This window comes from Pimephales promelas, chromosome 3, assembly GCF_988280905.1.
Source record: "Pimephales promelas chromosome 3, fPimPro1.hap1.1, whole genome shotgun sequence".
In the NCBI taxonomy this organism is placed as follows: domain Eukaryota; kingdom Metazoa; phylum Chordata; class Actinopteri; order Cypriniformes; family Leuciscidae; genus Pimephales; species Pimephales promelas.
In genome coordinates, this window is record NC_142771.1 from 26,927,441 (window position 1) to 26,953,875 (window position 26,435).

At 37.4% G+C, this 26,435-nt stretch overlaps 1 protein-coding gene across 4 annotated transcripts in view; it reads left to right on the plus strand.

The window, feature by feature from the left end:
• The first annotated feature begins 8,914 nt into the window (after positions 1-8,914).
• Positions 8,915-26,435, plus strand: part of tnrc6a (trinucleotide repeat containing adaptor 6A) — a 42,346-nt gene continuing 24,825 nt past the window's right edge. Inside the window, exons 1-3 of one of the 4 annotated variants that reach the window (XM_039687368.2) lie at positions 8,915-9,090; positions 10,761-10,812; positions 20,987-21,076. The gene's annotated coding sequence lies outside the window, so the exon portion shown is untranslated. Of the gene's footprint in view, positions 9,091-10,760; positions 10,813-20,986; positions 21,077-22,814; positions 22,931-26,435 lie in introns of those variants that run through there. The other 3 variants (XM_039687367.2, XM_039687370.2, XM_039687369.2) reach the window with 3 other exon arrangements.

Below are 26,435 nucleotides of genomic sequence, written 5' to 3' on the forward strand. Positions count from 1 at the left end.
GCGAGTCCAAAACTCAGTCACTGATAAACTTGGGCTGTTTGATTGACAGCTCCAGCGATTGTAAAAGGGAGCATTCTTCGATTACTTTCTATGTATAATACAATCAAAGTTTAAAGGGATACTCCACTTTTTTTTGGAAATAGGCTCATTTTACAACTCCCGAGTTAAACAGTTGAGTTTTACCGTTTTCGAATCCATTCAGACGATTTTCTGATATTTAGAAGAATATCAGTAACCAGACAGTTTCTGGTCTCATTGACGGTAAAAAACGGTAAAACCCAACTGTTTAACTCTGAGGGAGTTGTAAAATGAGCCTATTTCCAAAAAAGTGGAGTATCCCTTTAAATAACAGATTATTCTCATCCTACTAAGAGAAACGATGTGAAGTTGACCGTTTAGTCACTGTTTTGATTTACAGACACCTAGACAGATAGACCATCTGACTGTATATCATTACATATCAGAAATCACTGTACCGAATAGTATACAAATAAATAATGCTCAACTGAGACATTCATTCTGTTGAAAATAAATAACCATCTTCCTGGAATTAGGATCCTTTGACAGGTAATGTTATTTTTAGCCAAAAAGGTCAAGGAAAGCTGTCAAAAGCTCAAGGAAATTTCGATTTCTCAATTCATGACCCCTTTCATTCCTAATTGGTTGCTGATGTGCTGAAGGGACTTAAAGGTTGACTTGCTTTTGTTTAGCTAGCTGGGCGAGAAAGTGAGCAGACAGACAACATTTTGTGATGGCCAGCTAGCATCTTGTCTAGTTGTTTGCCTGCCTCCCTGTACTTTGTTTTTGTTGATATGATGCGTAACCAGCAAATCTGCTGCCGTCACGTTTATGAAAAGCATTTCAGTGTGCATTTTAAAGCAGTGTTTACAACAATGCCTAAACTGCCAAGTCTGTATAAACAGATATTTATATTGCATGGTAATTTATTAAACATTAGATATTTGTTTCTACATGATAATTTGTTGGACATTAGTGCGAGTCGATTTAGTGACTTTGCATTATTAAAACCCTGATAGTGCCAGGAAATTAACTTTTTTTTTCATTTTGAGTCAGTACCCATAGTCAAGACAGGGAGGTGAGCAACCTTATCCTTCACATGAATAAATAACCTTCCCCTGTACAGCCTTATCGCTGCTCAGTGTGTCAATGTTCTGGAGAAAACACGGAGTGGAAATATCCCTGTTCTCTTTAGAGGTCTGGAAAGGAATCCAATGCTGTTTTTCCACTATGGGTTCAAACCTTTGTGTCTGAGGTTCATCTCAGATGGACATTGTTTTCCACACCCACACACCGCTAATTCAAGTGGCCTTTAAAGTCAGCCTGTAGGAGATTCATGAGGCAAAATGTGGGAGAAATTAGAAATGTTTATATGAACACAATATACTTTTAGTTGTATCATGATGTTCTAAACAGTTTTTGAATCAAATTAGACAGGACATTTTTAATACATCCATTAAATAGTTTTGGAGATAGTAAGAGTAGTATCTCATTAACAGCATGACTGTTCTGAAGAGATTTCACTGAGAAAGGGGATGTCTTATAACCAGGGCATCTGCTAGCATCTTAGAGTAATACCTGGGATCTACTCATTAAAAAGCTTTGGAGGTAAAATGCTTGTTAAAGGAAATTCAAAGCCACCAAATCTCCCTGTGATCTGCAGTAAGTCGAGCATCATAGCATTTGGCCTGTAATGAGTGAAGTGGTGATGAAGAACTTGTAATTATGCATCTGCTCAGGTGTGAGACTGTGTCTGTCTGCCCCCCTCCTAATGCCAACTGTATCCAGAGACTGAAGTCTCAGTGGAAGAATTCAGTTTTTTCAAGCTGTTAATGTTAGCAGTCCTTTTTGGCATTTTGGATACCTGACTCTTTAAAGTCCCCGTGAACCGGAAGTTGCAAACGACTTTTCTCCAGTGTTGTGACGTATTTCTGAGAGAAACGGAATACTTCTTTTTTTCCAACTAGCACCTGATTGGATCTAGAAAAATGGGTGTTTCATTCTAAAATGGAGGATGACGCAAGTTTACACACGCTGTCAATCAATGCTCTCTCCGCGTTCGCAAACACACAGCAGCTGTCATATCGAGGGGCGTGGTTATGGATGTTAAGGAGACACCCAAACCGTAAAGCCTACGTCATCGGGCAAGGTCCTCCAATGCAGAGGGGAGGGGCATTTTCAAAATTTGATTAAAGATTACGAAGCCAAAAAATTTTTTTGAGTGGATTGACTTGCATGTATGAATTGTTCACGACAAAATGATCAATTTAGGAAAACAAAGTAAGTATGGTCTATTTTGATTTCACGGGGACTTTAAGATACCTTGGAAATTAAAAAAAAAAAGTCCAGTTACTTTCTTGTTGAGAATCTCAAGATCTTGAAAGGAGTAGTTCACTTTAAAAAAAAAAAGTTTTGCTGACAATTTACTCACTCCCATGTCATCCAAGATGTCCATGTCTTTCTTTCTTCAGTCAAAAAGAAATTAAGGTTTTTGATGAAAACATTCCAGGATTTTTCTCCATATAATGCACTTCAATGGACTTCAACAGTTTCAAGGTCCAAATAACAGTTTCAGTGCCGCTTCAAAGGGCTTTAAACGATGAATAAGTGTCTTATATAGCGAACCGATCGCTCATTTAAAAAAAAAAAAAAGTTTGAGTTTTATAAGCAAAAATGGTCGCCTTGCTCTGTTCTGTGATGCACATTCGTGACTCTCCTGTTCGAACTCGTTCATCAGAATGAACGAATCATTTTTCAAGTCATTTGGTTCATTCAACAAACGAAATGACTCGAAAAAAGTTCAGTTTGAAAAAAATTGATTTGCAGTGAAATAAGTACTTGATCCCCAAGCAAAACATAATTTAGTTCTTGGTGGAGAAACAACGTTTCTTGTAGTAGGTCACCAGGTTTGCTCACATCTCATTCCTCTTTACAGGTCCTCTCTAAATCCTTTTGGCTGTCGCTTTGCAACTGCAAAAGTTTCAGCTCCCTCCACAGATTTTCTATAGGATTAACATCTGGAGACTGGCTAGACCACTCAATGACCTTAAGCCACTCCTTTGTTGCCTTCGTGGTATGTTTTGGGTCATTGTCATGCTGGAAAACCCATCCACGACCCATCTTCTTCAGTGCTCTGGCTGAGAGAACGAGGTTCTCGTCCATGTTTTGATGGTACAATAACACATTGTAACACAAAAAGTTGTGAAATCAGGCACAAAAAATAGAGGACAGACCTAACATTAACAAATATTAATGTAACAAAACTTTTTACCATACAGTTCTATGGGCTGCCATAGACTCAAGAGCTGAGGAGCAAGAAGAAGAAGGAATAATGAATTATAAGAACACTAAAGGATTGAATAGGTTCATACTTCCTTCACAGCTTCTGTGCTTGGCCCCTAATAAAAGATCATGCTAAACTACTAATGCCAAGGTTTTTTATTTTAGGAATTTCAGTCTCCGGTCAGTTACATACCTAATTTGGCCACAAAAAATCTTACTCAAAAACTGGATTTTGTGCATAATAGAAAAGCTTTATAGTATATAGCTTGGATATCAGCAACGTAACAGCTGAATAAGAAAAAATTTGCACACATACACTAGTGTCGCCTTGCTCGCATGGCAAATATCTGGATTTGAATAAAACCAATTTGTGCTGGACAATGAATATTTCAGTTTCTAACTGACAGTGTTAAAAGAAAATCTGCATGGCAAGCTGATGGTCTCATAGCAATTTATTTCTGTAGTAGCAGCTTTCCCCTGCCTGCACTCACCCCCCACTTACAACCCGAAGATTGGATCTGTGTGAATTGAGTTGAGTTGGTCTGCTGAAATATGATGCATTACATCGCCTGTCTGCTCTACTGTTGCCACGGCAACGGGCATCACATTGGCTGGCCTAACTGCACACACATTCTGCAGTAATGAGCAGTTGGCAAGATGCCAGGGCAATATCCAACCAACCTCATTCCTGGTTGTTTATTTTTTCCAGCGTTTCCAGCTCATAATTCACAGATTCGCTCTGCGTATTTCACCATGAAAGCGTGCTCACATCAGGATCCAGTGATGCACTCTCTAGCCACATTTTTGTCTGTATTAATTACTGTCACCTCGTGCTGCTTTAGCGTAAGTCAGCGCAAGTCAGTAAGGAAACATACCTGACTTGATTTATTATTCTTGCAGTGTTTTTGGATCCTTCTCCATTGTAGGACCATGATTACTTTAGACCTTTTCACACAAAACATTTTATTCTGTCATTTACTGCCCTAAAGAAAATATATCATTTTTAAATGTCAATAAAATCCCAATTCAATGTTGTTTAGGACCCCATTGACTTCCATATAGACACAAATAATTTTTTTTAAACACTGTAAACTATTTTCTTTTGTTTTTGCCATGCTGGTAGTGTGGAACTGTCCATTTAAGACCTCTTTACTTGACAGATAAACGACTTATCTACAATCAAAACCATGTTTACTGTTAACTGCAGCCTGATGATTGAATCAAACGGAATCCAAATTAATAGTTAACTAGCTTTTTGGCTTTTTCTGGAATCCCAGTAATGTTAATGCTAATCAAGTCAATTAACATGTCAAGAGTTTTCTGTGCTCCTCCTCCTTTTACGTGCCGGACAGTGTTTCTCATGGAAGCCTGCCCTGTGGTGAAGAGTCTTTTGTTATACTAAATAAAAAAACACAAGGATGGTACTCAGGACCTAGGGCTATGAGGAGACCCATTTGCTACCTGACACCCTGCCAAGCACATGCATGGCTCCATATAATGCACACGCTCTGCTGCACTATCATGCAATGAAAGATTAATAGGAGACAAAGCCAAACACATTATCAGACATGCATACATTTTTAATGGATGTATTTTATCTACAAACTTTTAAAAGAAATATACCTACAGTTTGTTTTACAGAAAAAACAAAACTGATTCAGTAAAAACCTGTGAATTGGTAACACTGTAGTATGTGAGAGAACTGTGAGAGAAGAAACTTTTCTGCTGGAAAGTATGATGGATGGCTGTGGAATATGAGTGGTCTGCTCAGAGCTGGCATAAGGTCCACAGACCACTAAAGAGAGAGAGAGAGTCATTACAGCCTCCAATGAGCTCCACTCATCTCTCAGTCATTGGCCTTGTATATTTCCTTTTTGTCAGTTCTCCCCAGTCGATATATTTAGAATACATATATTCATAGTGGATCTAGTAAATATCAAGCAGCTGGTCAGCAAATAGTCAGGACACTTCCTTTCTGTTGAGTTTTGTTTCATTAACTTTATTTTGATTTCATTTCATTTTCCAGGTTGTAAAGTACCTAAATTCTTTCTACATATTGTTGTTAATTCATTATCAACTACAAGCTTCTGCTATAGGGGGTAAAAACTATTTATGGGCAATGGAGGGGGGTTTACAGGGTTGTAAGGGAGGAGGTCAAAGTTTCTATTTAATCAATCAACATGGTCATGGTATGAGTTCATCCAAAATCTTGTTTTGTGTTATTGCCGACCTTCACTGCACTGCACAGGGAGAGCTGTTCCTACCCCTGCCCACAGAAACACCCCCTGTGAGATGGAACAATGTATGCCACAAGGGTGTCCATCTATGCTATGGATATTATTTGAACCAAGCCAGATCAGATTAGCAAAACTACAATAGAATGGAACTTGTTTCCATGAAAGACGTTTTCTCAAATCTTGAATTTTATTATTATGCTTCAGGGTTCCAGGACCAATACTTTTTTAATGTATGTATGACATTTACTTTTAAAATGTATTTCTGTACTTTTTTCACACGGTAGACTGTGGGATTGGCACATGCAAAAAAGTCTCATTTGGACCAGAGCAAAGTTTTTGAATGGAGCTCTAGCAGCTCTAGGTGAAAATGCCTCCATCTAAAATACATACTGCATGCATACATGAATGACAATAAGATCGCTCTTCTGAGCATCATTTGCATCTTTATATTGCTTTTACGTGACAGGAATAAATTACATTTTAAAATATATTAACATACAAAACAGTAGTTTTAAATTGTAATATTTCGCCATATTACTGTTTACAGTATTTGTGACCAAATAAATGCAGCCATGGTGAGCATAAGAGACTTTTTTCATAAACATTTAAAAAAAAAAAAAAGTTTTTTAGGGCTGTGCAAAGATTAATTGCAATTAATCGCATCCAAAATAAAAGTTTGTGTTTACATAATATATCTGTGTGTTCTGTTTATAATTATTTTGTATATATAAATACACACACATGCATGTATATATTTTAAAAAATGTGTTATTAATATATAAAATATTTATACATAGATTATGTATTTATAGAAATACAGTATTTACGTGCAAATAATTCTTAAATATATACATGCATGCATATATTTATGTATACAAAATAATTATACACAGCACATACATATATTATGTAAACACAAACTTTTATTTTGGATGCGATTAATCACAATTAATCTTTGCATAGCCCTATTTTTTTTTTAATATTGTTATGCTGACTGTTTCCTTAAACTAGCACAACAGAGCAAAGATGGTCTCTTAGTGTTAACAGTAGTGTGGATTAACATTTTATAAATGACAGTGTGCATGGCTTTGTAAAAATGATAAATGCCTTGCAGAATAGTGGTCTGATAAATCGAGTCTGGAAGCATGGTGGTGCAGGCTGACCTGCGAACGGTCGGACAGGTAATTGGTTGGATCAGGGTGTAATTCAGCTCTAACAAATCCCTTTCACAGCTGGCATTCTGTCTGAGACGGGTAACTCTAGGGGGATGGGTGAGAGACAGATAGAGATTGAATATAATGATGAGGTAGTGGAGGAATTGGGCAAGAGCAAATGAAAAATAGTGCCCTTGTTGGTGAGATTCATGGTACATCTGGGGACCAGTGAATAAGGAGGATTAGGGGAACAGAGGTAAAGATGAAAGAAGGGCTAACCAAAAGAAAGACAAATAATGCAAACATGCAAAGTTTGTCACATCACGTCATGAGCGTAACCTATGGGTTTTGATGAATGAAATGTGAATATTTTGACCATTTCGAAATATAACGCCAGCGTAACAGAGCTCACTATTAAATGAGTTTGTAAAGCGAGTCTCTGAAAGCCAAAGCCAGCCATGTATTTGTCATGCAAAGCTGTTCCCCTCCTCCTGCCCTGTCTGCCCGAGCACAATGCATCTGCCTGCGTTCCCAGGCTCCACTTGCTCTCTTCAGTCTGGGAGGGGGAAGAGTAGCCCACTGGCCTGACCAAACTGACCCTTGTCCTACTGCAGCTAACTCACTCACAAGCAGCTGGCCTCGGACCTCCGCTGATCATCAATATTCATGCCTCATACAAAATTCATTCTCAATATCACAGACGCCGGGGCCTGAGCTGTCCCGAGCACTGTGCGCAGTTACTTTCTTGTTTTGTTTTGGGACAGATTTGTGAAGAAACAGACTTGTTAATGAAGAAATATGTCTTACATAATATTTGGAATGACTATGAAAGGATATTAAAAAGCAGACTAATTGGACAGTACAAATGTAAATAAATAATGTTTGGAGTTACAAAATGCTAATCATTCTGTGATTTCAACGTCATGCATTGTAGGCTACCTCTGAACTCAATGGAATGTGGCTCTACCTGCTCATGTGTTTTTAGTATCCTATTTTTGTGTCGCATAAAATTAGGTAAAATTATGAGACCGAACATCGGGATATACATCTGACTATATTGATCAAGTTTATAAATTTAAAATCCGCTTGAAACAGTTTCAATCGGTAGCTAATACTTCTGTGCATTTCCTGCCTAGTGAGGCAGAATGAGTGCCTTCAAAAGGACAGCGTAGCCGAGTTGTTTTCATCCTGTGTGCCACTGCTTTGTCTTCAAAGTGAAAACGCAGGCAAATTCCAGACTAAAAGCTGGTCTGTATCTATATTGTTGTAGATTTATTTAGGTTTTTCCTAGTCTGCACTTGGTTGGCATTTTTGTCTTGTGATGAAAGAGTTGTGCATTTCACAATGGTGAGGGTATTCACTGTCAACAAACATCTGAAAAAAGAATGAGGAATAGGTTTTGTCTAATTAGTTTCACTATAAGTGACTGCAATGTTTTCATAATACTTTGATGGCATTATAAGCACTAATACATTTTTATAATCACATTTTAAATAGCCTATGGAATCTATGAGAACACAATATTATTTTAAAATTATATGGACCCTAAATTTTAATAAAGTGAAACAGCCCTGTTTGAGATTAAATCAAATGCTATTTGACTTTTTGATGGCATCCATCTGTGTGACATTAGGACATTTTACCTAGTGTACATTATTTTATTTTAAATTTTACTTGCATACCGAATTATTTTTTTACCCGGTTGTCTCACAAATATTGTTTAAACAGTGTTGGTTTCTTAAACTCTTGACATCACTTTTGTTACCATTTGTTTGGATTTTGTATTCCTTAATTTTGGAGTGTCTATTTCTATTATTAATTATGTTGTTTGAAACAACGTTGTTATTCTCTCTATAAGCCATTACTTATTATACATTTCCATCCAATATTTGACTTTATATCAGGTTGGGAAAAACACATCTAGCAAAGCCATCGTGACGAGTCGTTGTTGACCATTAGCTCTCAGGCTGTGTTTCAAAACCTAGCGAGCTGCCTAACTAGACAGTATATTTTGGGCATTAAAATCAGTTCAATTTTATCACTCTTCACAAATGTTTTAGAACGATGCTTCCCAATTTCCTACGATGTCCAAAAATACCGCATGTTCTCTTGAATCGCAAAAAGTGCACTATAGGTAGGCAGTTCAGTAAGTTTTGAAGCACATCCTGAATGTGGCCACCATTTTGGAGGTGAGTGTGTAGAGTTGGAGGAAGTGCTCTGAGAGCAGCGCTTGAGCTCTTCCTGTAACGTTAGTTACGAGGATGAATGCATGAATGCGAGAGAAGAAAATGGCGATCGAGCAGGACAAATGTTTCCCCTCCTAGACTCTGCAAATGTGTTGATTTTCTACAGCCTTATTTGCTTTCATTTCATCTCTGCTGCACTTTAAACTACAAGAGGTGAGTTTTTCGAACCGTTCGTGTGTGTGTGTTTTTGTGGTTTCCATACATTTATCCACCGTATCTGCGATATATAAGCTGAGCTCAGCACTGGAAAGACACGATAAAATGTTTTGTTGTTGTTCGCATTTGCATGATAGTTACACATTTTAATTGTTTGTAAAACAATAGTGTCTACTGTCTGCATGGTCTAAACAGCACAAATGCATCTCTGTTGTGGATTTCTTGAACATTGATCTCCTGCTTTCACATAATGGCATCGAAGTGACATTGCAGTCGGCGTGCGTGTATACAAATATAAAAGTCGAGTTAATGAATGTAACTTACTGTATGTAAATATCAGGTTTCGTGCGTTCTGAAACTTTACTGTAGTGTATTTTGGAACGATGTTTTGATTAAATTTGGATGTTTAATTCGAAGTCCTGCAACTTTTCATAATGTCGTCTTGGAGTTGGTAACGTTGCTGGAACATTCGCTCGATTATAAAGCAACAATGAACGTTACGATAAAATAACACTTGTGAGCAATTGATCTATTGTGTGATTCGTTAAACAGTTAAGTTTAATGAGAGAGCCTTTCGTAGCCAGCTGGTTTGTTAGCTTTCTTAGCTCAGCTGCTGAATTGCGCACATCGAGTAAAATGGTCTTTAATAACTGGATAACTGTTGGTTTTCATTTTAACCGATTTATTCGCTTTAATAACATCATGCAGAGGCCAGCGTTAAATGGTGCGTGTTTATTTTGTCTTTAGCTTTTAAAGTACGCAGTCACGGAAGCTAGTTTATTCAGAAGGGAATTTTCAGAGAAAAAGCAGGGTTTCCCTTTCCCAATCCAGAATAAAGGAAATATAGACCTCCTGAAGTCGCTCTTTGAGAGAAAAAGTTGTTTAGAAACGTGTTGACTGTGTAATACTGTAATGTTTTTAAGGGCAGGTCAAGGTTGCTGCTGTTAGCAGCAGCAGTAGCAACTGAAGCCAGAGGTGGGGGAGGAGGAGGTGTCCCTGCTCCCTGCTTTTAACCCTCTGTATAAAGTATAGCAAATGTTGAACTTTATAATTTTATACAAAAAAAGTTATACAGGATTCAACTAATATTGTAAGTCAGTTAAATGTAATTTAAGCTGAAATGACTTAAACATCCAAGTTGAAAATTAAGGCAGCACCTTTTTTTTTTTTTACTCTGTGACTTACAATCAGTAGTGTATTCATCCATCTTTTCCTAATTTTCCTATTATGTAACTATGGAGAGAGGCATAATGAGTTGATTTTGGTTTCACATTGTAGTGTGTGTTGTGACGGGATGTTTGTGGTTGTTGCCATCAGATAAATCACCCAACTATGTGAAACTGAGATCTTGGGGAGGGGGTTCTAGATCTATTCTATGTTTGACTGTTTCTAGGCTGTATGGTGCCAAAGCATTGCCTTGTTGTCATTGCACAATTCAGTGTCATTCACACAATATAGTCTCATGTACAAGAATGAAATGTGCCGTTTGCATTCACCTCCATTTAGTTATAGCCTATATCAGGCTATATAATCCAATCCCACTCTGATTCTGTCAGATTTATGCTTAATGCAATAACTATTGGTTTAGTCAGCATCATCTAGGAACTAGAGAGTGAAAAGTGAATGTCAGTTTATTAGTTTAACAGCTCTGTTTTATTTCCTTATAGATAATTGGATGCTATTGCCACCAAAGACATTGAGGAGAAGCAACACGGGTCAGTAAGTATTTTCATCTCCCTGTAGTTATTTTCAGTGCTTGGTTTTTCTGAAGCCTGATCTTTCTGGGCTTTTCCTATTCATTCCTATGCTGGGCGGCACTAACAAAGCAGAGTCAAAGCAGCTGCTGCTGGTGTAAGCAAATGCAGTTCCGTTTGAATTAAAGGGGTTCCCAGTGCTGAGTAAGCTTTGCTTTTTTTTTAAATGTTCAACAAAAACAGTGTTTGTGTAACTCTTTGTGATGTTACTGTATTTCAGTCATGAGTCACAAAACCCTTACCTGCACTGTTTATATCTGCGTTATATCTGAGTTTGTTTTAATTTGCATGTACCAAAAACTACTGATCAAGACTTCAGTAACACTTGCAGTTTTATTTGTTTTTGTCTTGTTGTGATGCAGAGAAGCATCAGTTTATTGCTTAACTGGTTTGCTTTTAACTTCAAGTTAATCATAGACAGGTTTTGAGTTGTTCTTATCAGGGAAATGAACATTGCCCCTCTATGGTCATAACCACGTCCACACCTAACAATGCCAGGGACTAGATCATAACACGTTTGCTTTCATAGTTTGATGGCATATTGTTGTATATTTCTAGCATTTAGGCCGAAACATTTTTTTTCTTGTCATTGTTTTATAATTATTTCACAATGTGCTTTTCGTCTGTTGATGCATAATGAGAGACGTGTAATTTAGATCATCTTAGTCATCTACAAAAAAAGCTGCAGGTTTGCTGTCTAGGGCTACACAATTTGGCCAAAAGTTTGATTTTTATATAATAATAATTATGCATACTAAATAGAATTAGTAAACAAAATGGGATTGTGCTGTAATTTCACTGTAAAATTAAAATAGGGTATTTAAAATAATTTTACAGTACAACTGTAAAATAACAATACTAATAGCTCTCTTCATTTCTTTTCATATGTTAAAGGAGAACTCCGGCGAACAATGAACCTTTGGTCTAATAAAGCATCGTCTAGTCAATCGTTCTCTGAGTTTTGTTTTCATGATAATCGAATGTAACGAGTTTTATCTCTAAAAACTTAGCGTATATATTAGGCATGGGCGGTATCCAAATTTTCATACCGTCAAACCTCCTCCCTATTTTACCGCGGTATACGGTATTACCGCGTGAGTGACTAATTAAAAATTACGAGATAAGGCTCAGACGGCATCACACATGATGACACGTTCAACCAGAGAGTGTCGGTTCCAATAATGCATCTAAAAGCTGTCAATCAACTATTAGAAAACAGGAGGGAGATACACATTGTCTCACACCAGAGAATGTGAGCAGAGTGGTGATATTTCCTCTAGAGAGGGGAGCGCATTTCTGAAGATCACGCGCCACGAGCTCTCGACGCGAGCCGAGTGGAGCCGAGATAATATTATTTATTAATAAACTAGTGTTTTCTATGTCAGTTGCTGCAAAGATAAAGATTGCATTGACGATGCAAACTGGCATCTTCATGGTATGAAAACACGAATAAAGAGTAGTCTAATGCACACTTCATGTGTTGCATATGAATAAGCCTATAGCAGAGAGCTGCCCATTTCTTTTAGCTTGTAATTGTTTTGTTTAAAAGTATAGACATTTCAAGCTTACATATATATACACACTTCTCAGATCATTAAGACATGCATCTTATTCTTATATGCCGAGTTTCAGTTCATGTCTGAATCGCGCTCCAGTCACGCGTCGGCGCGTGTCCTGATTACTATCTTTGCTTTTTATTTATTAGCCTAATCCAGGCAATTCGTTGATGAAAAAAATAATAATAAATGAAGATGCAATTTATTCAAAACGAAATTCGTTTTAAAGAAAGGCTTTGAACAAAACAAAACGTAATAAGTGGTCATAATCATGTCTGACTGACCCAACGTGTTTTCTATGTCAATTTCTGCAAAGATAAAGATTGCATGTCGCATCTTCGCGGTAGTGAACGCGAATAAAAAAGTAATGCACACTACATATGAATTAGCCTAAACTTAAGCAGAGAGCAGCCAATTTCTTTTAGATTGTTAAAGAAGACATTTCAAGCTTACTATACACACTTCTCAGATCTTGTTTCTTATATGCGAGGTTCAGTTCATGTATGAGTTGCGCTCCAGTCACGCGCCGACGCGTGTCCTGATCACTATATTTGCTTATTATTAATTAATCCAGGCAATTCGTTGATGAAAAAAAATTAAAATGAAGATGCAATTTATTCAAAACGAAATTCGTTTTAAAGAAAGGATTTCTACAAAACAAAACGTAATAAGTGGTCATAATCATGTCTGACTGACCCATTCCAAATGTTTTCCGATATTGCGCATTTTATGATCTTATCTTATTCATCTCATGAAGTTCTCTTTTCATAAAATCAACATACATAGAAAAACATCATATTATTAAAAAAATATGAAAGGAATACGTTTTTTTTCCCAAACCTAGCTTATATTTAAGCGTCACACGGTCCGTCCCGCTGTAGACTACATGCATGTGTGCGTGCATGTGGTGGTGGGGCGCAATTTTCAAATAATAATCGAATAATACCAGGCAATCTTTAAATATTATTTTTGCTTGAAATGCCCATCCCTGCCAAACTGCAGAAGTCGTGTTCTTCTTCGAGACCAAGTCACTCGGTGCGCAACTTACAATCTTTGCCCTCTCTCCCCCACTCTCTCGTCACCACACTGTCACGTCATGAGAACCAGATATAAGCATTTTAGCCATTAAATAAATTGTATTTAAAACATTGCACTTATATAGGAGATAGCACTTCCTATTTAAGTGCATTGTTTTTTTTTCTGACGGTGTGACGATATTGGAAATGATACCGTTGCTATTTTTAGATCCCGCGGTATACGATATTACCGTAATACCGCCCAAGCCTAGTATATATTTAAGTTGATCCCCGAACGCTGTTCATACAGTTCAGAAGTTTGTTGAACTTCATACAGTTCAGATCACTCAGCACGACGTTTGTGGTTTGACTTATCGAGATTATTTTTTAAGATGGCTCCTGTCTGTATACACGAAGTGAACTGTCTTCATAAAGTATCTTCTTATTAAACGGTCTGTACACTTACAAAGTTCTCAATGCTTCGTTTTGCATGTATGGACCCTCATTATGTTACTGCGTTAGTGTGGGTAGATATTTTGAGCCTTGTTAGTGCACTAGCGATTTCTTTTTACTTACTAAATGCCCCCATTACTAGCATTATACACTAAACAATTTTTAGAGATAAAAAATCGTTACATTCGATTATCATGAAAACAAATCTCAGAGAACGGTTGACTATGTACCGATGTTTTATTGGACCAAAGGTTCATTGTTCGCCGGAGTTCTCCTTTAAACAATCAAGCTTTTAGTTTGGTGCAGGGAGGCCTTAAAAGGAAAGTTCACCCATCATTTACTCACCCTCATGTCATTCCAAACACGTAAAATATTTTAATAAAATCTGATCTAGTTCTGTACTCTCCATTGACAGCTACGTAACTACCTTTTTGACACTTTAAAAGTTTAATAAAGACATTTTAAAAACTGATCCATTGGAATTAAATGATTTAGTCCAAATTTTCAGAATTTTCAGACATGTTCGCTTTATATGATTTTACAGATTGACTTTAGGTGTTTCACATAAACATTGATCAGTGAACATAAACAGAAGCTCAACCAGAACCTGCTTGTCATGCGAGAACAAACTTCATTGGTTCTTGCTGAAGCTCAAACGTGCTGCGTAACACATGAGAATGAACCTCATTTGTTGTTGTTGAAGCTCAAATTTGCTGCGTAACACTTGAGAATGAACCTCATTGGTTGTTGCTGAAGCTCAAACGTGCTACGTTAACACATTAGAATGAACCTCATTGGTTCTTAAAGCTCAAATGTGCTGTGTAACATATGAGAATTAACCTCATTGATTGTTGCTGAAGCTCAAATGTGCTGCGTAACACTTGAGAATGAACCTTATTGGTTCTTGAAGCTCAAACATGCAGTGTAACATGAACCTGATTGGGTCTTGGAGCGCAAACGTGCAGTGTAACAAACCTCATTGGTTCTTGAAACTCAAATGTGCTGCGTAACACGAGAATGAATTTTATTGGTTTTTGCACGTCAAGCGAACAGCTAAAGCTTCCATTTATCACAACTGATGTGTGCATTAGGTTTGCTACGGTAGTCGGTGTTAAACGGTGTTCAGTCGCAACACCGGTTTCATGACTTGCCCACCGCGGCACCGCAGTTATTTTACTACAACAATGTAGTAAAAAATAATAATTTTTCAAATAATAATTATAATATATATATATATATATATATATATTATAAAAAATTAAATATATAAGCTTTAATTATAAAGATAATAATAATTATAGATTGATTGTTTGACTACAGGTATTTGTAACTCAAGAGCAGATGAGTTTGTGTGGAGCAGCAAATACTGCAAACTAGGCAATTGTCGGTATCAAATTTTCATGCTGCGGTTAATTGATTGAGCTTTTATCACAATATTTTAATTGCTCAAGAGTAACAGATGGATTGTGGGTATCTACAAAAACAACAACTTGCATCACAATGTGTAGTTGTGATTTTTAAGACATATGGTAACAAAACAGAATTTTATCAAGTTTAGTGACAACATGTTACAATGTTTACATAGTACCATGACTAGTAGGCTACTGTTTGTATTATTCAATTAAATTCTTTGATTTGATTTCATTATTGACTCATTTGGATAAATATTAGGTAGGCTACAGTCTGCATGTTAATTTTTCTCAAGAAAAAATAATCTCACATAATGCTGTAAACGTACAGAGAGAAATTAAATATAATGTGGTTTTCATTATAAGAACAATTATGTAATGACAAGTAAACATAGTAATATAGTGCACATATTTAGCTAAATACCCCTATTTTTTCTAGTCAACTAATCTGCTGGTCATTAATTGGCTTTCCTGAGGTAAATGTAACGTTCTGTTACATAATTGCCTGCAGTTTTATTGACCTCTTTCCGTGTTTGAAAAACACTGATTGATCGATAATATTATGTATGAGGCATATACCTTTTGGTAAGTTGTACTGTATCTTTAAATAAAAACTAACAGATGATTGGTTTAATTGAACTGAGGTGCAGTGATCTTTCACAATGGACAAAAGTGACCTGCTCTGTCTAGCCTGTCGATGATATCAGTGTCCTCTTTGCGTCGCGATTTTTCTCTGCGTGAGAGTGTGTGAAAAGTGTCAATTGCGTAAAGCGCCTTTCTGAAAGGCGCTTGAGTCTCAAGCTTAATTTGTGAGAGTTGGCAGTCCTGCGGGGGATAAATCGTCGGCAGCATTCTTCCCTCCACCATGCTTCTAGTCCATGTGAGGATTGTTTACATTAGACTAAAGTGCACACTGCGCCGCATGGCATGCACACAGTGCTTATACATGTGGGGATTGTTCAGAGTGCGCACGTGTTTTGCGCAGCATATATGCAGTGTTTAAGCGGTTGATGGAATCTAATCTAATGTTCGTTCTAAAAGTTAAACGTACAGTATGCGATTTTTGGCCACCAGGGGTCACTTGTTTAAAATAATGACAAAAGACGTACTTTGATGACGTCGGGAAAGAGCGTGGGCTCACGGGAGTTGTTGTCGCTGTCAATGACAACCAGCTCAGCTCATGACATGACATCATCGTTTCACAAAATATACGGATATACGGCATCTCTCTGTAGATTTAGCTTGTCAAGAAGCTTTAAATGCAACCCCAATGTTTGCCTGTGTCATGCTTCTCCTGTCCCAAACATTTTTCGGGTACGTTTGAGCTTTAGCTAATGAGCTGGCTGTAGCAGCAGAACGTGCAGGCAAAGAGTAATCGTGGTCCATAACTATAATACAGATTAATATAAATATTAATTTTACGCTCCTTCAATGAATGACCTATTTTAGAACATTTTTCATATATAGGGCGCACCGGATTATAAAGCACATAAGACACTGCAGTCAAACGTGTGACTGGGTTTGCGTTATGCATCCACTATGTGCTAAAGGGAATGTAGTGAGTGCGCGGCGCCAGAGGTGAGGCGTTTAGCATGAGCGCGCTGAAGCGGGCACGTACATTCGCAGCCTGACTCATAGGAGTATTCAATGTGCGCGACTCGCTAAAAGCAACAGTTGGCTGTTTTGAATGAGACGACACGGTTACTGTGAACGGGGAGCGCTTTATGCGCGAGCAGCACCGGGGACAGTGTGTCTGTTAAGAGTGAGCGCTCGTGAGCGGGCACGTGATTTACACACAAAAAATACGTACTACTTTTTTTTTCTTCGTCATTTTCTTTGCTTTATAGACCAACGCCACTTTTGCGTCATCGAAGGGTAACGCCCCCTTTTGGGGGAAAACACCTCTATACTGTCTATGGGAAAACAAACGGATTCCCATGAGAACAGAACTCGCACTAGATCTGCAAAGTTTCTTGATAGCAAAAATGGCACAAACTTAAAGAAGCTAACGTTACTGAATACGGGGTTACAGAGGTGTCCCTTTGAAATGGTCGAAAACTGGATTAATGACCCCACACAGCGGCCAAATATGGACTATTCAGACATCTAACGTTACCACTATCTCGTGGAATCACCAAGTAAGTTAAGCACGTAGCATTTTTTTCATTAACACTCACATTATGACAAACTAGACGATGAATGGATCATATTTAACTTGATTTAAGCTATTGACATAGTCTAATAAGGTAACGTTAGCTTAGCATGCTAACAGCTTAGTCTTTCTAATAGCTGGTCGACAACAAAACTGTCAATAGCTTAAATCAAGTTAAATATGATCCAAGTGACATGGCCTCATCGTCTAGTAGTTTGTCATAGGCTACTGTGAGTGTGTAAATGATAAATGAATAAATAAAAAGGCTACTTACTTGGTGATTCCACGAGATAGTGGTAACGTTAGATGTCTGAATAGTCCATATTTGGCCGCTGTGTGGGGTCATTAATCCAGTTTTCGACCATTTTAAAGGGACACCTCTGTAACCCCGTATTCAGTAACGTCAGCTTCTTTAAGTTTGTGCCATTTTTGCTATCAAGAAACTTTGCAGATCTAGTGCAAGTTCTGTTCTCATGGGAGTCCGTTTGTTTTCCCATAGACAGTATAGAGGTGTTTTCCCCCAAAAGGGGGCGTTACCCAACGATGACGCAAAAGTGGCGTTGGTCTATTGGCGGTAGTCCAGTGTTCCCCTTTGTGTTTGGCGGTTTCGCCGGGCTCCGCAAGAAAGTTAGAGAAAATAGAGGAGTCAAAGATTATATGACGCCATAGACGGGCGACGAAACGGAAATAAAGAAACGTCCCGTGTCTTCGAATTAAACTATACATTTCTACGTATTTGAAAGTTGGTGGAAACTGTCGGGATAATGTAAGTACACATCTAATAGAAATATACAACATAGATACAGTTGTTTTTGCTATTTTTAAAGCAGAAAAAATACATATTGTGGCTTTAATTTTCACAATATTTTTAAGTGCCGCGATAACAATATCGTGCATATTCGTTACCGTGATTTATCGCATTACCGAATACCGGTACATGTCTACTGCAAACTGAGCCGCTCAAGACACTGAAGAATGGATTGTGAGCTGCTCGCATGTAAATGCTGCGCTTCACACTGAAACATGCAGTGCACTTAAACTAAATTGCAGCCTTTGCAGTTAAACATTTTTTATTGTACCCTATCGCTATTTCAGTTGATTTTGAAGCCCTACTCAGACCTTCAATTTGTTACAATTATGTGATGCATTTATTTATTTAAGGCCCTGTAGTGAAGTTATATGTGCTGGTATGATTTTGACTTGTCATCTTTTAGCTGTGCTTATTATGTCAGCGCTTCACAAACAGATGCCCCTGTCTTTGTGTTTGTGTATGGGAGGATTGTGTTGTTGAGATGGCCATCTGGTTAAACACTTTAAGGAGAAGAGGTTGGGGGAGGGGGAGGGTTGTGTGGCCTCACGCTCAATCTTGATAGGCTGACTTTACCCCCTGGAAGTGGCTATATTCTACTTTTCAGATCAGATACTTGTTTGACCCTCTCTCCTATTTGTGAAGCTGTAGGCTTATTTTATGAGCTTGAAGGGTGTTGAAACAGGAGGCAATGTAACTCTACCCCCTTGTGTCCATGGACTTGTGACCATCCATTTCCCTAATTTTACCACTATTTAACTATAGAGAAAGGATATGGGTAAAGAGTGGTTTTATCTTTTTATAATGGCTAGTCATTGTGAAATCAAGATTGTTCAGTTTTATTTTTTTTAAAACATATTGCTGATTTTTATTTATTTATTTATTTATTTTTTAATAGTTGCGAGGACAGGGTTCGGTGGGGCGAATATATCAGTCACATTTATTGATGCATGAGAGCGGTTTCTGCCCGGAACGACGCGATGAGTTCATCAACACTCAAAACGTGGATCATATCACTCATATACGGACCGGAACAAGCACGTTTCAAGTTTTTATGGACATATTTCATGTACTCTACTAATTTTAAACATGAACATGTCTTTTACAAAAGAATTGTGTATGACGCGTCAATTCGTATTTCCATTTTTGGCGTGCAATCAACACGCACAATCACTTTTCAGCGTGTTTATGAACGCCGTTGACTTAACGTTATTACTGTATATATAAATATGACTTGCCTCAACCCTGTCCCTAAACCTACCCGTCACTGGGGTTAATGGCATTTATGAGTGTTCCCCTACCATCCTAGGAAAAAAAATATTGCGAAGCATGGCTTTGTGATCATTTGGGATGCAAATTATCGACCAATTAATGATTAAGTGATAAGTGGCTATTTTCCTGAAATGGTACATTTCTCATGGTATCAATAGTGTCTTTAACATAAAAAGCAAAGTATTGCCTATATACTCTGATATAAATGCATGTTATATTGCTCAATTGATGTTGTAATGTGACAGTTGGGATACAGTAGAGGCTAATGGCATTTATGTAGTTGAAAAAATTATGTACAGGAAATTAAAATGCATAAAAAATAATTGTGTACTGGCTTAGCCTACCCTATATTAAGCCTACATATAATAATCTAAACTACTTGTATGAAAAACTTGAAACATTAGCAGCAACACTTATAATCCCCTTTGATCTGAAAAAGGTAAAAGTAAAATTACTAGGCCTGGAAACTTCAAAAATAGAACTGAACAAAACCTAAATCAATTAGAGGGCAGAGTTTCCCATACATTCATTTATTTGTGGCGGCCCGCCACAATATCAACACTGATCGCCACACATTGATTTTCAATATTATTCTTTGTAAAATAGATTTTTTTTTTTATCATTGTGAATTTTCTCACTGTAATTATTATTCAAAAAAATTAAATACTATTCGAATTTTACTACGTTGCTTTATTAAACTTAAATAAATGTATTTATCTTACTACGTTGCTTTATTAAACTTAAATAAACTTACATTTAATTAAAGAAATTAAACTTAAATAACGTTTTTTCGTTAAACGTCATTTAAATAAACTAATCTTCGATTATTTATAGGCAGTTTGGAATATTGAGGGTAAACGTCATATTATCGAGCTGCGCATTACTTTACGGAAAGCTTACGACCTACTAGCTACGTTCTGCCTTAAGAACAAACGGTGCAACTGAGTTAAATTCAAACTAGCTAGTAGTTATAAAGTCTGTAGTGTGGATTTAACGTTCCAATTTAAGAACTAACGAATGGCTGGTGCAACCCTACCCAATACACTAATTTAATACCATGAAATGATTAGAAGCCAATAAAATTTGTCTTTTTAATTGTGCAAAAGTTAATTGTGTAATTATTTATATTATTGTAACTCTATGCTGCATATTGCCAGCATGTTGCCGACCTCATTGATCTCACTTCCTAGATAAACATTGTGCATCTTGCATAGATCAGCAAATGTTGTGCAGATCTAGAGTATAGGTAGTCATCGAAAAAGTGTTTGCCTGTGTGACCCACAGAGATAGTTGTCTGTTTATAGAGGAGTAATTTCCCAGTGTAATCCGTTAAGGAGATTACCAGAAGCTTTCTCCCTTTTACTAAATGCCTTGCTGCATCATTTATTTGGAAATGTAGCTGTGCGTAACGAGTTGCTAAAGATGAAGCCACGTTATCATGATTTATTTGACATTTAATCCTTTTGTTTGCAGGGAAATCGTTCGAAACACGGATGGAGAGTGGATGGAGAAAAGTGTAGAGCTCATTGGAATGACGATAAGGAAGAAGGGGCTGGTATAAAGGTAAGAATTATTGTGTACAGGGCTAAATATTACCAATTTATTGTAGTTTTTTTTTAGCTCGGTGCATAGTCGGGGCATCCGCTATCAAGCCATATTCATTGATGATATTGCTCTGTTTTATTCTTGATTGGAAAGAGAAGCAAAGACATTTATCACAAGTGACCATACTTGGCCTTTTATGCAGACCTACTCGCATCGTAGAAACTTGTCAGTGGGTGTAGCATTTTTCCATTGAGTGATGTGGAAAGGCTGATAGCTCAGGTCTTTATCTCTTGACCTTGTCTTCGCTCTCACAGTAGCTTAAGGCCAGTGGTGTGACTGACATTTGGTTAAGTCTGGTAACAGCTCTCCTTGGGAAAAGTTTGCGGGTGTGTCTGTGGTCTTGCTTATAGAAAGTAGTTTGTGCTTGGGAAAAGACCTTAAAGACCTACTTCATTCGGTATCTGGGTGAAGCGCTGCTGCTCGGCGGTTCGCACGGCAAATATCCAAGAATCATGTTTCCAGTACCCACCCCTCCCTGGTTACCCCGGGTGACTTTTTACTTATCTGTTGGCCCAGATGTCCTTGTCTTCTTCATGATACCGAGTAATACTTAGGCAATAAAGTTGACTTTGCTGTGTCCAAAACAATATTTTGCTCCTTTTTTATTTTGACTAGATAATAAACATTCACTCGCACTTAAATTATATTTCATGACTTATTCATCCAAATGAATGCCAGCTGGAAACTATTTGGTCATCTAAAATTTCAAAACACATCCCTGTGTACCTTCCAATTTTGTCTGTGAAAAAGTCGAAAGTTTATCATGATCTTTTTTTTTTCTTAGCAAAATAGGGTCAGGCAATGGAAAACCCTTCAAGAAATGATTTGTACCGTCTGTGTTTTGCGACAAAGGTTTGGTGTGTTGACTAAATCACCTAGCTGTTGCTTAGCAATCCACAATGTTTGCTTTCAAGGAAGAGCCTCTGACAAAGATGGCAAGTTTTAAGTCGTTAGAGGCTGGAAAATCACTTAAATCCCAAAAGCAAAACTTCAGACTGCTAAAAGATAGTACCTTGTCTTTTTGGCTCTAATAGTAATATATTACTGACATAGCTGGCACCAAATATGGAACGGCGTTTCAAGTCAAGACCTGTTCGTGCATACTTGTAATTTTAAGACAAATGGCAGACCTGATCATGTCTGCAACTACTTTTGGGAGTGTTCAAGAGAAACTTGAAGTTATATTTTAGTTTTTCTCCACTTGATTCCGCTTTTGGCATTTTTGCATTTCAGCAGTGAAGAAATGAATGCATTAGTATTTTTAGTGTTCCTGGAAAGATGCCTTCCGATACTGCGTCAAACCAGAACGCGTTCATTCTTTCTCTAATTTTGTAGTCATACAGGCTTGTCATTGAATGCAGCACTGGTTGTTGCAGTGCAACAGATCTGCATGGTAGCCTGCTTGTTGCAATATGACCACCTGACTTCCTGACGGTTGTCATTCCACAACGAGCGAGTCGAAGCTGTCTGAACAGGAAGTTGCCCCTAAAAAAAACACAGCTTGTTGCAGTATTATTTCACACTTTTGTTTCCTTTTGTACTCCTCTGCTAAAACATTCAAGAGATAAAGTAGACTTCAAAAAATGAAAGCCCCCAAAAGAGCTCCCCCCTCACAGAGCCCCCACTACAGGCAGCAGGAGGAGCTGGCAGGAGTTTCAACTCGAGCAGTAAAATGACACCATGCCCCTCCATTTTTTTTTTTTCTTATGAAATGCAAAGAGAAGAAACAAAGCTGGATGTGTTTAAAGGCTTCTGGTAAACCTGGATAGGAGGGGAAAAGGAAACCGTGATCTAATCCTGTATTACTTGAAGGTAGTGTTACAGATTTTATAATACGCTACAAATATATTTTACTTTTGCATCGAGTTCTTCTATTCCCTTTTATTGTTGAATTTGTAAAATCTTCTCGGCTGTTTTGATGTGAGGAATAATGTAATTATACTAGTCTTTTATTGGTAGCTCTCTCTTCTAGACTGGTTCACAGTCGGGACGGTTTCTGTTTTTATAAAGCATTTATCTAGCTTTTTTTTTTTTTTTAAATCTGAAACTGAATTGCTGCACTGTGAGGTCATTCCTGAAGAGGAAATTCCACAGCCAAAACAATGTCCAGGAACAAACTGCTGGATATTGCGAACAGTTAAGCTTAGCATACAATGGTACATGTCCTCCGCTCAAAACATGGCATTACCATGATGCAAGTAACTAGTTTGTAAGAATAAAAATACTGCACAGTTTTAAGAAACTGAATGTGCAGTGGTGGTAAACTATTAAACTATTTGCTAGGGATATTGACTGTCTGCTCTTTAGAACGGTACATTTTCAAACTTGATTGCATGAAAACAATTGAAATCAGATGCATTGCTTATTTTTATTCTTACTAACTAGATACTTATAAAGTACCAAAATTCCTTGTGGTAATACCATGTTTTGAGGACATGCACTGTGCTTTTAAATACTGCAATAGCAACCAAATATGATGGCGCACATATATGATGGTGTTTCCCAAAGGATATCGTGTAACTGTGGTGGGTGGACCTCGGTCCCTTTAGGGTGTTCCGGGGTGCAGTGGTAGATCTAGAAAATTTTACATGTGGGTGCAAAGGGGTGGCAAGAGGTCTTGGCAGGGTGGCAGGTCTAGACAGTACATGGGAATCCCTATGTGAATTGCTTTAACAAAACAAACACACAAAAAACTACAGTGGTTATTGTTTAATAATGCCCTTACACACTACAAAGGTTTTTAATTCACAACAGGAATAAGCCCAGTGCAGTGTTCAAACAAAACAAAACTGTGCATATTTTATAAAGTAAAAGTATAAAAAGCAAAAATAAAATATTTTATATATAAAATATTCAATACTCAAGTTACAGGGCTCCAGACTGCCACCAAATGGTCGCATTTTGCGACCAAAATTTGAGAGTGTGCGACTGAATTTTACATCCAGTCCCACATGTGCGACCAGTAAATTTGCCGCACGTTAAACGCATAGTAAAGTGTGGAAGGGGCGCGTCAATGAATCCGTGACAAGAATAGCGCGCGTAAACGTCTGTGGGAAGGAGACGGAGACAAATATCACAACCTGATGTGCGTCTGAGCAATCAGCGATCTATCGACTCGTTAGTCGTTACCTAGCAGCGAATGCAAACAAAATGAAAGTGGAACGAAAATACGTCACTCATAGGACCGTGGAGCAGCAGCAGCGATCCGAACCATTGACGGTAAAATAAAGCCCCGAACTTGCCAGTCGCGGGCCGATCTCGCTCACGCAACACTGTTAATAGGAGATCCAGTGAAGAAATCCATTGAATTCGCCTCAGAATTAATAACATCAACACCATGAGATCCAGTGAGAAACAATCCGATTCGGCGTATCATATCAGATCAAACAGCGCTGACGTGGAAACCAGGAGAAACACTTATAGAAGGCTTTCAGTCAACAAATCAGCCTAACAGAACCATGGATTTAGGCTAATGTAGTAAGTTAACTCTAACCATAAATATGATAATGTGTAAGAAAGTCAAATGCTTACAAGTAGCCTAGCAGCTACACATCTTTTCCCAGCACTTCAATAATATCATATATAAATGTTTTATTTTTTTGTATTTTTTATGTGATTACAAACACATTTTTTGTTCATCCTTTAAAGATTGTCCTAAAAAGAAAAAATTTGAGATGTTGGAAAACTCTTATTTAAACACTTAAAAAAAATAATAATACCATTGTAAACAGTAGGATGTTTATTGGCTATTTTCGCTCCATATACATATTTTCACTACTTTTATTAATTAATATTAAGACATTATAAATGATAATAACTAAAGTTAATTTCATCTACACCCTAAATTAAGCTGCTACCAGATTTTTTTTTTTTTTTTTTGTAGAACTCGCTGTGAGTTCTCATTTGAGGTGATGCTGCCCTCAACTTTGAGTCTGAAACCCTGTGAACTTAAAACAAAACAGCATATCATAATGTTAAGTCTATTTATTATTAAAGAATTTGTCAGTATTACAGTTATTTTGGGGGAAATTTGAATAATTGCATTGCGAGCTGATTTAAGGTGTGCCCCTAAATTTTCAGCTTGCGCTCCTAAAATTTTCAGTTAGGGGCAACAGCGCTCCTAGTAAAAAAAGTTAGTCTGGAGCCCTGAGTTATAACTCTTATTATAATTAAAGACTTATTATTACAGTCCACAAATTACTTATCACTCATCTTTTTTAGGAAAGCTTAAGGCGATGGTTGTTGTGCTTTTCAGCTAAACGTTTCATAAGTGGCAAATCCTACTGTACGGCAATTTATATGGAAAAAGTATAAAACATACCATGTAGTCCAGGGGTAATTGCATGTATATCGTCTTCCTCTCCCTCATCCATCACTCCCTGCCTCTGTCCCTCTCTCTGAATCTGGAGCCTCCTCTTCATCCCTCACTGATTCTCTCTTTTTCCTCATCTCCTTCTCTTATTCCCTCGTCTCCTTCACTTATTTCCTCTTCTCAGTCACTTATTTCCACTTCTTCTCCTGCTCTGACCCTACTGGTCTCTCCAGTTTACTGCCTTCTCCTTTTTTTTCCCGCCCTTCCTCCTGTGTACTATGAATTTAGCAGAAAAGCTTGCAATGTCCCCACTTTTAGCCTTCCTTTTCATAGTTAGGCTCCAGCTACTTTCTTCAACTACTCTTGCCTGCAAAAGTCAATATGTGAAAACCTCTGGTTATCCTTGTATTACATTACACTGTATGACCATGCAGCTAATAAGTAGCCTATATATCGAATATACAATCAGAAAGATTCATCACATGCACACACCAATTATGTTTAGATTACTTAACCCCTTAACTGGCACCCCCCTTTTTGGCAATGGAGTGCAAACTGACATACCCATAATAAAATGGTTGTTGCTAATGAGTCCTTGTGACCACACACAAAACCAAGGTATCATTTAAAAGCTGACACTTGACAGTTTATTATGAAAGACTTAAAATTGTTCTGAGCAATTACTAACAGAGAGATAAATAAGCTCAAAAACAATGGACGAGAATTTTTTTTTGTATATTAATTTTTTATGAAAAAGAAAAACGCTAAAGGCAAATATATATGGGCCTGGAAACACAAGCAAACTAAAGCCATAGGTCTTAACAATGTATGTTTCAAATTTGAAGTTTATACAAGCAAAAATGAATTTTTTACAAAGATTTATTTCAGCACATGTCTAGGCACCTACCCAAAAAGGCCACTTGGAGTCTCCAAAGGGACACTTGGTAACCACCTTTTACCATGAGCTATAACAAGTTTGTTTGATCATTTCAATGTGTTTTCTTA